Genomic DNA, 13,238 nt, shown 5'->3' with positions numbered 1-13,238 from the left:
ATTCAGAATTATTGCAGTGGATTTTTTCCACAGTTATGTTTATACTTACCTGTTCTAAGGTTGGTGGACTGTAAAAATGCTTGCTTTGCAGAATAATACTTTCTATCTTTTTTGTAAAACTAACAAAACCAAACTCCAGTCAACCTAAGGACATTCTTTACTTTCATTAGTATCAAAAGTTCCCATTGATCATATTAGATTTTGCATAGGGTTCTTAGGCAGGCTTATAGCTGGGCTATTTTTAGTTTCCTATTAGAAAAAATGTACATATGAAATATTCAGAGCTGCTGTCACCTAATGCGCATTGCACATCCGAGTGGTATTATTCTGTTAGTCAGACTTGCATCACATTTGAGCTGTCATAGATTCAGCTGTACTGAAGTCAGGGAGCTGCAGCTCCTATCAAAACTCTCTTGAGGTTCTGTGTCTGTCATTTTAGACATTCAGGTGAGTGCCAAATTCACTGAAGCTAGCAGAGCTGAATATATTGAGGCTACAATTGCTGCAACAAGTTAAGTGAAGTAAAGCTCAGAGCAAGTGGGGGTAGAGGGTGGAGGGGACCAAAATAAGAAGGTAGAGCTGTAAGCAAGCAAGCAAAGAAGAATTTGTTCAAATCAGTGAGGAGAGGAACCAAATGTGCAGTGCTTAAGCTTCCTCCAATGTAGTCTGGTCAGTCATCCCTGGTATATACTTTCCCCATGCATCAGTTTCTCCTTTCTCCCTGATATCACTGTTCCTCTTTCTTGCTCGCAGCAAACTGACATTTTCTAGTATTTAGTTTCCCACTCCACTGGTTTATTTCACTTTCCTTTCCTGTCTGGTTTTCCTTTATTCTACATTATGCAAAAATTAAAAAGCTTTTGGCTGCTTCACATGCATTGGATTCCAAGAGGAGAAACAAGATGATTTTTTTCCAATCGACAACAAATGTAACAGTGAAGTACCCTTCTAGCTGTGAATATCTTTACTCTGGCACTGTAATAAGTGTGTTTAAACTTTTAGGATTTCCATTGTTGCGAAGGTGAAGATCTTGCATTGATTTCTATGTTATTGAAAGGCAGCAAGTTATCAAAACTAAGCACTTAAAAACAATATTTTAGAGACCAGAACATTTTGCATGCTGAGCATAGTCTTGAGTGCTTTCTGAGAATTTGTGCTGGAGACTGAACCCAAATTAATATTTGCCATAGAAAAAATACTGACTGAAGCTGCAATCTGTGCCTCTTTCATATTTCAGCTACAGCTTCAGCACAAAGAAAATTGTTCCTTGTTTGTCAGATATAAATTAAAGCTTACTATGTTACATTTAACTACAGTTCAGAGGAATATTTTTTAAAGATTTGAAGGAAGTTGATCTACAGCTCCTGGTATGTTGTTTATAATTATCAGCATATAACGTATCTTCATCAGGAAACTGTATAAATAGTTGAATAAATCTTGTTTGCTAAAGATTAATATTTTTTCTTGTATCATTAAATGTATGTGTAAAGTATTAGAAGATTTTTTTTCTTCAGTGTGGTCTTTTTGTATTAGTATGTGAGAAATTCCTTGGTTTTTGTAATTTTGGATCCATAGCATCATGTTACACAAGTGATGAGGCTTTCTAAATTGCTATATCAGAAGGCTTGTCATGATTTCTCCATCCTAGATTTTGTGCTAATAGGAAGGTGAAACAATAATATTTAAAATAGATGTCGTGTTTTTCTCAAACTTTGAGTAGATACTTACAAAGTAATTTCTCATTTCATTCTTTCTCCTGAGTACCAGAGAACACGTTCTCACATATCAAGTGAGTTTTTCATAAATTTGGAATCAGTACAACTGTAAAAACTAATGAGATGGCAGGCCATGATCCTGTGAGATTCACAGAGGATATAAGAATTTTAACAGGATATAGCCTATGGCTGGCTTGATGTATAAAGGAATTAGAAAACGTTTACCATCAACAGCTAAAAACAATGACAATCATCTTCCATACATATGTTGTAGATTTTAAAAGATTTGTCTCATATAATTGTAGACATTTAGATGTTCGTGCTGTTTCTGTTGACAGTAAAAAGAAGAATCTCAGTGGGAAAGTTCATCCTATGTACAGCAGGACAAAATGATGATACTTTCAGAGACTTTTTAGGCATCTTCTCCTACTGCCTATAGAGAAGGCCTGGAAAGTGAAATTATCAATGGTGATATGTAGGTGAAAGGTATAAGTTCAAATTCACAGAGGAGAAAGATGGAAATTTCTTGTAAATTCCTCTCTCCATTTTCTCTCTAGTGAGTCAAGTAGATGCTAATGTAAAGCTAAAAGTTATTGTTAGCAGAAATGGATCCTAATATAGAAATCAGAAATGACTTCAGTCTCCCATGGTATCTCAAATTCTAGAGTTGGAGGTGTACATTTTCTAATATGGATGACCAAAATTACTACTTTTAACCCAGAACTCTAACTTGGCATTTAGAGATTTCCCTGGATCAGCAGCATTCCTCTTTGAGTTCCCACTGTGAATTAGCTCCTCTGCATGATCTAGAACATCAAAATGAGATTTTTAAAACTTTTTTTTTTCACCTGAAAATGCTGATTTGTCAATACATAAACTGCACACATAATACTTCATGTCAAAACATTTTTTTGAATGACGAGTTAAATTCTTGATATATTCCACACTATATTTTCCATATGTAAGATTGGGGCAGTAGTCTGTTTTTTTTTTTTGTTTGTTTGTTTTGTTTTTTTTTAAAGAAAGAAAATGTGCACTATAATTTTTTACTTACGAATCTGATCTTCTTCAGATTTTGAACTTAATGTGAGACAAAGTTTTCCTTCAGTCAATAATGAGACACTTATGTGCTTTCATTGCTTTCTCCCTAACACAATATGTAAACAGACAAGTCACTATCAGGGCTTTAAAATGATCAAAATCTTATTCCTTTTCTGAGGAAAGTGCATGAGAAATAATTGACACATGAATTCTGTGTATCATCTTTTTCATGTTCAAAAACTGTCCAAGTCTCATTTGATTAAGCATAAAAAACCTTTGTGAATGTCAGTAAGAGTATTGATGAATATTCAGTTTTTTGTTATCTGTGTTTGTTTTTTGATACATTATTAAATTGTATGTTAGTCCTCTTATATGAATATAGTTTTATTCTCCAGAGACTTAAGGAGTTGTTTTCACACTGAGATTTTTTTAAGCATTTCCTTTTTCAATTAAAGTTGGAAACTTTAGTCACCTAGTAATTTAGTGCATACTTTTTAGAGCCTGTTTGTCTGCTGCAACCTTCTCTTTTCTTCCTCATAATTACATTGCAAAATTTACCAACCACATTGTGATTAGAAGAGGGTTCTCAGCAGTGATTCACAAAGTATTTGTTTGTTATCTTCTTGAATTAGCCTGTTTTTCTGGTTTTGACTGTTTTAGAGCTTTTGCCCTTTTGCTGAATGGTAATATCTATAGTGCAGCCCTACTGAAAGAAAAAATGTTGAGAAATATGGGGTAGGTGCCGGTTCCTCCCAATTCAATGTCACTTGTCTGCTTACACGATGTAAATTCTTATTTTAATCCCATCTAGCCATTGATTTCTCAAGAGGTTACTGAAGAGAGATACAAAGCCCCTTTACCACCTCTTGTGGTAGCTGAATTTGTGTGTTTGCTTTACCAGGAGACCAATGAGGCTACGTTTTTGCAGAAGAGTAATAAAAGTTAACCTGTTCAGGAATATCTACATAACCTATATTTCAGTCCAAAGAGCTGCATAAAAGTGTTTACAGTGTTCAAAAAAAAACAATGACTCTTTTTGTTTGGAGGACTTTTTAAGAAATCTGTGATAAATGAAAATTAACTCTATATAGTGCTTTCAATATGACTTCCAAGATAATGTCAGAACACTGGTTTTGGAGTCTCCACCAATTGGAGACTTCCAGGCCTAACTTTTAAATTGGTATGCTGAAAGTGGCATAAATATATTCTGTATATATATAGACATGATGTGCTTACATAACACTATGTTCAAATGAATGTAATGGCTCAATTTTTCTTTGAAGTTACTCTGAAAAGTCTGGGTTAACTTATCTAAGTATTTTAGTACACAGGTTAAACTCTTTATTGACAAAGTTGAATCAGCGGCTACGAACTACTGAAACACAATATAAACTTAAAGAAACAGATAGAAAATTTATGTGTATGAAGTAGCATTGTCCCATAATATATAATAGATAATCTGTATGTAACTAGAAAAGGATGTCATAAACATTTCAAAGGCCTTGACATTACTTCCTATTGATTTTAGTAAGTTTATCATCAGAGCTATCTTACATATGAGGCTTTATTTCCCAAGTCTAGAATAATAGAATACCTGTAACAAGATACTTGTTTTTAACAGATTTGGAATTCTCAAATGCTGCACTTGGTTCTGTTATATTTTTGAACAAATTCACTAGAATTTTGTCTTTCACTTTCCTCTGATGCAAAATGAAGATAATTCTGCTTCATTTTCTTCTGAAAAACAATCTGAGATGTTCCTTAAGTAGAAAGAATTATTCATTCATGATCTCATAACATAATTATCTGTACTAGTTGCTGTCATTTTTTTATGTTATGTTCAAATTATATGGCATACCACCTTGATAATAAGTTCAGTCTTCAGTAATCTGAGGCACCACATGACACATTTCTAAACTGAGAGTTTTAGAGGGGCTTTCATCGTAGGGTATTATGTAATTATTGTTATGTTTCAGCTTTTACAATTTTGCATGTGGTCTTTCAGTTTCCTGAAACTTTTGAGGTTAAAGATTTTTATTTTTTTTTCTCTTCCCATGTACTATCTCTAGTTATATGTACACTCAAACTGGACAAGTAATAGCCATTCCTGTGTTAGGGGACAAGCTGGATAGGAAAGAATCCACCCTATTATTAGAAATTCTTGAAGAATGTTTTTATCCAAATTTTGAACAGAATATTTTAGAGTGGGATAGACATTCCAAATGCAAGTTACATTTGATTTCATTGTTGAACTGATAGATTTATGAACCTTTCAAAGTTTTATCTTATATTACATTTTTACCAGCTTTTTGTGCAGTGCAATATCCCTCATCTACATAAGCTTGTGCTTATGTAAGTCCATGTATTTCTAAAAAACTGATAAATTTTACAGTTGCTTGAATTAATCTCCTCAAAATTCAGAATCTGTTAATCAATCAGAAGACAGGATCAGGTTAATGGGATTATGTTTTCATGTAATGTTCTTTTAAAATAGAATGAACACAGCACTGGCAATTTTCTTCTCATTGCTTTTATTGCCAGGCCTTAGCTCTCTACAGTCATGGTCCATGAAAGTTTGAAATGTTTTCATAATATGAAAATATTGTTACTTTCAATTTGTTAACTAGATACTCTTGGGTACAAGAACTTTAAGAGCTTGCCTGAAGTAATGAGAAATTTGTGGTGGAAAAAGAGCAGAACCCTTTATAACTTCATAAAGTGTTCATATCCAAAAACTCCAGCAATTTTCAGGAATACTGTTCCAGATCTTATTATCTGATTGCCTTCAAAGAAAAGTTATGTGTGCTTGCTTTTGCCACATAATGTAGAGAGAATGGGAAAAATCCTGTGTAATTGAAGATAGTAGGACCTGCAGACCACTTTTACTATGCAGGAAGTAAAGAAAAAGTGGAGAATATATTTGTGAACAGGATGGAAGGAAAACACTGTGCCTTCTTGCTCTGGTAATTTTCCTTTGCCAGCAGGGAAGTTGAAGTTACAGGTATCTGGAAGTAGTTCTAAGTGATGATAATGCTAGGAGTATCTAAATCAAAGTAAATTCTTAGATGCTCTTGATTGTCACCATTTCAGATGCTTGAGAGAATTTAAGGAACAACAATACCAAATCAGAAAGAAATCACAAGATCCTGGAGAAGCACCATAGTGGCATGGGTTAAACACTGAGTTGCTAATCAGGGTACCAGGGACAATCTGATACTTGTAGGCTGAATAATACTGGGGAAGTTGTTCTGTCCAACCAAAATAAAATGAAAACATTGCCATTCATTTCCCACATTTGAGGATTCTTTGGAAATTTTCAGCTTAAGTGAATAAATTACTGTTTTTATCTGCTGCTGGGAAGCTTGAAGGAGTAGTGAGCACCGCAAAGGGGAGGACAAAGTTTCTTCCTCATGGCCTAGACTTACTGTCTCACGCAGAAGCCAGATAGCATGGAAAATACTCTCTTGAGAGATTCTCTGTATGTATAATTACTAGAGCATGAGGGATGGGGAAAGAATGTTTGGCACTAACAATTTTTTGTACAAAGAAACATGCGCAGTCATGAATCAACATTTGAAAAAGAGAGAAATAAGGTGCTTACAGTACCAATGAATGCTTGAGATGTGCCCAAAGGGATGGTTTTTGAAGAAGATACATAATAAATTACATTCTCTGAAGTAATAAATTGCCAATACATTGGAAAAGTGCTTTCAGATGAAACATTAACTACACACTTACAGAATATTCTTATCTCAGATATATTCTATTAGCTAAATGGGATTATAAGGTATCTTCTAGGAGGCTAAATTTAATAAATGGCATTGGCAGCTGCTTCATTAAGACAGTTACCTGAAAATCATGTTTTGTCAAAAAATCCAGCTGTGTAAAAAAATAAAGAGTATGCCTGTTTTGAGGAGGCAGTGCAAAAACCTTCCCCTGTAAAAATCCTCTTTCAAAAAACAGAGGAAATACATGGACTAGATGGTTTTTGTGTTAGATAAGAGAATAGAAAGAAGGAAGAAGTAAAGGAGCAGAGAAAAGAAGTAGGGCAGCATATATAAAATGATAACTAGGAAAACAAAATCAAATCAAGGAATTTTTACCCTGACAGGGCAAAGAATCGGAAGTTATGTGAAATATAGGATGCATGAAGTTTATACTTTGTTATTTATTTGAAAGGCGTACAGCAATTTAAAGTCCTCAAATAAAATGAGGTTTAAATATGCCTCTTATTAAATATAGTTGAAAAACCTTAGTGAAGGAAGTAAAAAGAGAAGCTAGAGAGAGCAAAATCATAAAGAATAAAATACAATTGCATAGGTTTCTGTTGAAGTAGAAAAAGGCATATCATGCATTAATGAATAAATATATATCTGTATTATAATAGATTATATTATAGATATCTATTATATTATAATAGATCAAATATATTAGTAGACTTACAATACATGACATGAACAAATACTCATGCAGGTATAGTTATAATTTTAATAATATAGGTTTTATTAAGGAGAAACATTGATTTAAATGACAAAATTGCTTGTTTCACTGGAGTCCTTGGGTAGTGATAGGGTTAGTATACTGCAAGTTCAGCTATTAAGTTATCTTGTTTTTCTGGTTACAGACAGTATGGACACTGAAATAGAAAGAGCATAAAGTGAAACTTTATGGAGGAGGAAATGTTCTAATATTAACTGAAGCTGTTGGTGTTTTGGCTGGCATATCAATAAACACTCAGTATTTGACCTAAGTTAGAAAACTGCATAAAAAATTCATGCTATTTGGACTGAAAAAGAACAGCAGGAAATGTGTTTAATAGTAAGTTATATTTGCAGAAAAAGCTAATTCAAGTGTTTTGTCTGAAGTCAATTGCTTATTTATTGATTACTAAAACAATAATGGGGTGTGCTTAATAAAACAGTACAGGACTGTGTTCAGCATGCTAAATTAGCAAAAAATTTACTGACTGATTTGGCTTTAAGAGCCAGGAATGAGTTATGTCTACTAAAAAATATTTGAAGCTGGGAAGTACCAGCAATGATAATGATATACAGATGAAGATCTGCAGGAAAGGCAAAAATAATATATTTTCAGAAAACCAAGGATTGGAAGAACATGAAATGAAGAAATGTATCTCTGTTGCACAGTGTGAATAAAGATTCTGCAGTCAAGAGTATGCAAATACAGGTAACAGACCAATGTAATGTGAACTAGAATACAAATGTTGGATGTGATAGAAACATAAACTATTTGAAAGAATTAAATAAAATAGATATCTGAATTGACAACACCTAGGCCAAAATTGGACAAAAATCAAGAACTTTCTTAAGGCCTGTTAATGGAGGAAAAAATAAATTTCCCTGCTCTATATGCTTTTAACATAAAAGACCTGTAAGTGATTAACAGTATTGTGATGTGTTGTATGCCCAGAGCAGTTCCCCCCCAAGAATAACATACCTCCCTCACCTGTAATCCACAGTGGGATCTGGAAACCATCTTGTATAGTGTTTAAGTCTTCAAAGGCCTTGATCTTATTGAGAGACTCAGGAAATGCTTAACGGTGTAGTATCGGGAACCCCCAAAATGCTGACATTGTTTTTTTTTCCAAAATTGCAAGATAATTGCTATATGTGTAGAAGGGAAATCTGATTTGATTCCATTTTCAGCCTGAAGGGATTGACACACTTCTTGACATAGTGCCCAATTCAGTAGACTTACCAGCATTTTTTTTTTTTTTTTTTTTTTTTGGAAGGGACCCTGAAGTGCACCTAGTTCCAATCCCCCTGCCATGGGTAGGGATGCCACCCACTAGATCAGGTTGCCCAGGGCCTCCTCCATCATGGTCTTGAACACCCCCAGGGATGAGGCATCCACAGCTTCCCTGGGCAGCCTGTGCCAGTGCCTTTTCCTGCTTCTCCTATTGAAGCAGGTCACTATGTAGCAAGAATATGATATATGGAAGAGAAGGAAAAAATAATAATAAAAATAAAACCAAAAAGACTGAATAGATCTTAGAGGATAGAGTACATGCTGAGAAGGAGAGTCTTGGAGGGCCTGGTGGCTGGGCCAAAGACAGTGCATTTTAATTGAAATGGTTGTTGTATTAAAGGTTAAGACCAAATACTCCCCAAACAAAAATTAAGCCCGTGGTAATCTGGAAATCCTGCTTTCATCTTTGTTTTATCTCAGTTTGACTAATGCTTCTCTTCCTGTTCTAATCAGTTGCTTCTCTACATATTGGTTGTCAAAATATAGAGATGACATTTGACTTCTTTTCAGAAAGCCTGCAGAAAATCTGTGTACCACTGATATGTAGCACACCATGTGCAAGCTGTTACAAATGTTAATAACTCTGTCACCCTCTCAGTTGGTAAAACATACTTCTCAGAGGTAGCTCCTTTTCACTGAGATGAAAGGTATAGAATCATTACTAATCAACTTAATCTAAATATTTAACAGAGATATAGTAAGTAAAAACATAAATTCTTAAGCCACAATTAATGTAATTTATGTATAAAGATATTTTTAACCAAACAACACTGTGAAAGTAAAGGAAAAAAACTCATGTAGCTGAATAAACTTTCCCAAGGAAAAAAAAAAAAAATCAGCTTAAATTTACATACACAATATCGACTTTATACTAGTAAAATATGAATTTCTTCCATGACATTTTAAACAGCTGCTATTGATAGTCCTAATTCTTACTAAGCTTCCGGAAGTACTCTGGCCTCTAAGTAGCAATTGATTTGTAGATTGATTTTTATCCTTAGCTGTGATCCAAAACCAGTTCCAATTTCGGGAGATAAATAAGATAATTTCCCAGTAAGCCAATAACCAAACTTGGTTAATCTGCAAGAACTCTTTAATCAAATGTTCTATAAATTAAATTACCTGTATCTGAGGAAATACACAATTGAAGAAAAGAGCTGGCCACTAAGGCTTTGATTTGTGTGAACTATTAGTCATTTCTTCGACATTTTCTTAACCCCTGTGGAGTGTTTTTATTTTGGTTGTGTTAGAATTGCCATACAGTCATATTTATTAACAAGTACATGCTGTTCATGCAGGATTGGAAACTTGTGGTAATGTATGCAATACATACAATTAAAAATTATTTAATTTGTGATTAAATTTACAGACAGATGGATTTTTAAATTGTTTCTTAGCCATGTTGCCAAATCTACAAGTTGCTGTGGCCTCTGTTAACTGTATCTCATTATCAGACAGTAAGAATGAAAATATGTTTATCATTGTTGGGTGAATATTTTTTAACTGAAATCTCCATAAGTTTCTCAAGTACTATGAACCACAATGTGGGTTTAAAAATTATTGGCTGTGAATATTTAAATATAAAATAGAGAATTTTGTGTGTAAGATATTACTGTAGGGGTTGTGGACTTAGAGAATGTGTACTTAGATAATAGGACAGCTACTGTGCCAGTAGGGTAAAAATTTAAGAATATAAGAAATCAGAGTGAAGATAAGATAGGGAAAGCAGTCCAGGAAACTGTTTCAGACTGTAGCCAAAATGAATGTCCAGGGAAAAACACTAGAAGAAGGCAATACGTAGTGAAACTTTCCTACCCTTGATTTATTTATAATTCAGGGACTTCCTGAGCCAGAGGCTTTTTTTGTGTCTTATTTGCATTCGTAGTGGTTAGACTGTCCACAAGCCTCCCACAACCATCAGTCTACTAGCAGAATATCTGTGGGTGAAACATTGCCCACAACAAAGGAAGGAAGACAGAATTACGCAGTACTTAAGCCAAATGGAGATACCTAAGCACTTGTGCCAGATGGGATACATACAAGGGTGCTAAGTGAGCTGTGTAGTATTGTTGTGAGGTTGCTCTCCATCATATTAGAAAGGTCATGGCACTTGTGGGAGACATTTGGTGACTGAAAAAAAAATGCAAATATTGCACCCATCTGAGACAACCAAGACCTGGGGAGCTCAGGTTGGCCTCAGTCCCAGGGAAAGTTATAGAAAAAACCTTGGAAGCTGTTTTCAAGCACATGAAGGATATGAAGATGACTGGGAACAGGTAGCATTTATCAAGGCAACCTGATTGCTTTAATATTGCCATAAACTTTGTGTTCTTACAGTTTACCCCTTTTCTGTCTAGGCAAATTTGAACAGCATGGGCCCTGGAAACAGATAGCAGCAGGATTACACATATGGCGCCCCTCCACCACTGACTGGCCAGTGTTCCTACTTTCTTTCTCTCTCTGTCTCTCCCCCTACCCCTCCCTTTTTAAGTTAGTAGTGTGCATGTATGAACTTCCCTCTCATTCCATGACAGCTTATTGTTTATAAAATCTTTTGAGGCAGGACCTCATTTACAAGTATTTTTCAAATCCAAGATCACCCTGCATGCTTGTTCTTTCTTCTACAGAACTCCCAGCAGATTTGAGGCATAACTTCACAACAATCATCTTCATTTTTCTGCAAGATGCCATATAATATTTATTCACATACCTCCAGATTACATTCTTGAGAACAACTGAACTGACAGAGATATAAGGCATACTTTAGAAATCCCTTGGAAATCTTTGAAAGATTCAGTATATGTTACCTAGTTCTCATATATCAAGGAGCTTTTGAGTAAGTGGCTATGCACCAGAGTTCAGATACCAGTTTGTTCCTGTTCATTCATGACCTTTCATTTTGCCTATAGATTCCATAATTCCTTCTGGTGACACTTCATTTTTTCAAGGCTCTTGAGCCACTGTTTAACTTTCTCTGTCAGTTCTATCTTGGTAGTGAAGCCTGCTCATTCTGTTAGGTATGTCCTGGTTTTGGTGTATTTTGAGAATTGAAATGTCAGAAATGGCAGAGAAGAGAAAAGAAAACTAAATTACTGCAAAATCTATGTGGTGGAGGAATTTTCAACACATTTTTTATTAACCATAATCCTTTATTAGACCTCACAGAGGTGTAAGCTATACATACAAATACATTAGAAAGATACCCTCTTAACAGTAATGCTTCACATTTTGGACCTGATACCAAGAGGGCTGCAAACATTTCAGTACATTCTACAAACCAAAGGGTGCATTAGCCTTTATGTATACAGAGTGACAAAGCCCTTTACTGAAATTGAAGTAGATAAAAGTGAAAATCAGTCAACTACCTCTTCCAACCTTTACCTACCATAAAAGCATATAAAAGCCTTTAAAAGCGTGAATACACTATTATTTATGGAGCAGAGTTTAGTGTTGTAGACAGCTTGTAGAGAGAGGGGAAGAGAGTGGTCAAGATGGCATTACATGAACTGCAAACTAGCAAAAATTCTTGATAATTTTTTTATATTTGTACATATTAGGAGCTCTGTTTTTTTTTGATTTATTGGTCATTACTAGAAAAGCTTTTAAGTGCTAAATGGGGAGGATAGCGCAACAAAGACATTGTTGAGGTATTTGGGGGATTCTGCAACACAATGATGTTACATACACAGTATGAAATATTATTTGTCATCAAGTAGTGACATTGTATTATGAGTAAGCACAAGAAAATAAAAAAGAAAGAATAAATCCAGTTAGAACTTTAATAGAGAGTTTAAATTGTTTTTAGTTAATGAACACTTAACACTTGTCACTGTTTGGTGATAATGACTTGAAATGTTAATAGTAGCATTATTCAGTAGTGAAATCAGAAATTCATGTATCCACATTCATGCTTGCATCATGGAAACCCCAGTTTTAGTCAGGATACCAGCTGAAGTCCAACAGTGAAGAAAGTGAGGATAGTTAATATTTCTATTTGGAAGGGTGACCTCCAGAAAAATAAGTGCTATCGATCTCTTCATTTAGCACTTTTGGGTGTCTTATGCAAATAATTTGGTAGGAGAGAAAGCCCATGTATGATATGATTATCAGCAGCAGGTGGTGCTGCTTCTTCTAGTTTAATTTTGTTTCCTAAAATCCTGAGGATTGATAAACATGTTTAATATTCAACCCAAAGATTCCAAGCATTAAGAAACTAAAATGGCACAATCACATTCTGATAAAAGCAACATGAAATATCAGACTACAGATAAAGCTGTTCAGAATATTATGAAGTATCAGTATGCTTTCAGTGGAGCACTTTATAACTATTGTTTGGTGAGACAGTTTAATCAGGCAACTATTATGATTATACAACTTTAACAATATATATTTTTTTCATCTTGCATTGGATTTCTATAGAATTCATTCAAACTAATTCTGTAGAAATGGCTATAAATCAAAAGGTAAGATTTATCTACTGTATCATGCAGTGTAGCTTGCATGTGCTTTATTATATTCAAACTTGTCTCTAAGTGGAAACAGTGAAGAGTATTATATTTCTTATATAGTATTTATTTCAAGCTGATTTGAAATTCTAATCTAAAATTAAAAAAAAAAAAAAAAAGGAAAAAAAAGTGGAATTCATCCTGTGCATGAAATAAGGCCATTGTGCCTTACATTGATAGCACTTTAGTCTACTGGTCTTGGCTTCTT

At 34.3% G+C, this 13,238-nt stretch overlaps 1 long non-coding RNA gene across 2 annotated transcripts in view; it reads left to right on the top strand.

The window, feature by feature from the left end:
• The first annotated feature begins 347 nt into the window (after nt 1-347).
• LOC121071865 overlaps nt 348-13,238 on the top strand; it is a 74,149-nt gene continuing 61,258 nt past the window's right edge. For both annotated transcript variants that reach the window (XR_005820830.1, XR_005820831.1), the window contains exon 1: nt 348-447. This is a non-coding gene — a long non-coding RNA (uncharacterized LOC121071865). The remainder of the gene's footprint in view (nt 448-13,238) is intronic.

The sequence above is a fragment of the Cygnus olor genome, chromosome 1 (assembly GCF_009769625.2).
Source record: "Cygnus olor isolate bCygOlo1 chromosome 1, bCygOlo1.pri.v2, whole genome shotgun sequence".
In the NCBI taxonomy this organism is placed as follows: domain Eukaryota; kingdom Metazoa; phylum Chordata; class Aves; order Anseriformes; family Anatidae; genus Cygnus; species Cygnus olor.
This window is presented reverse-complemented; position numbering and strand designations above follow the sequence as displayed.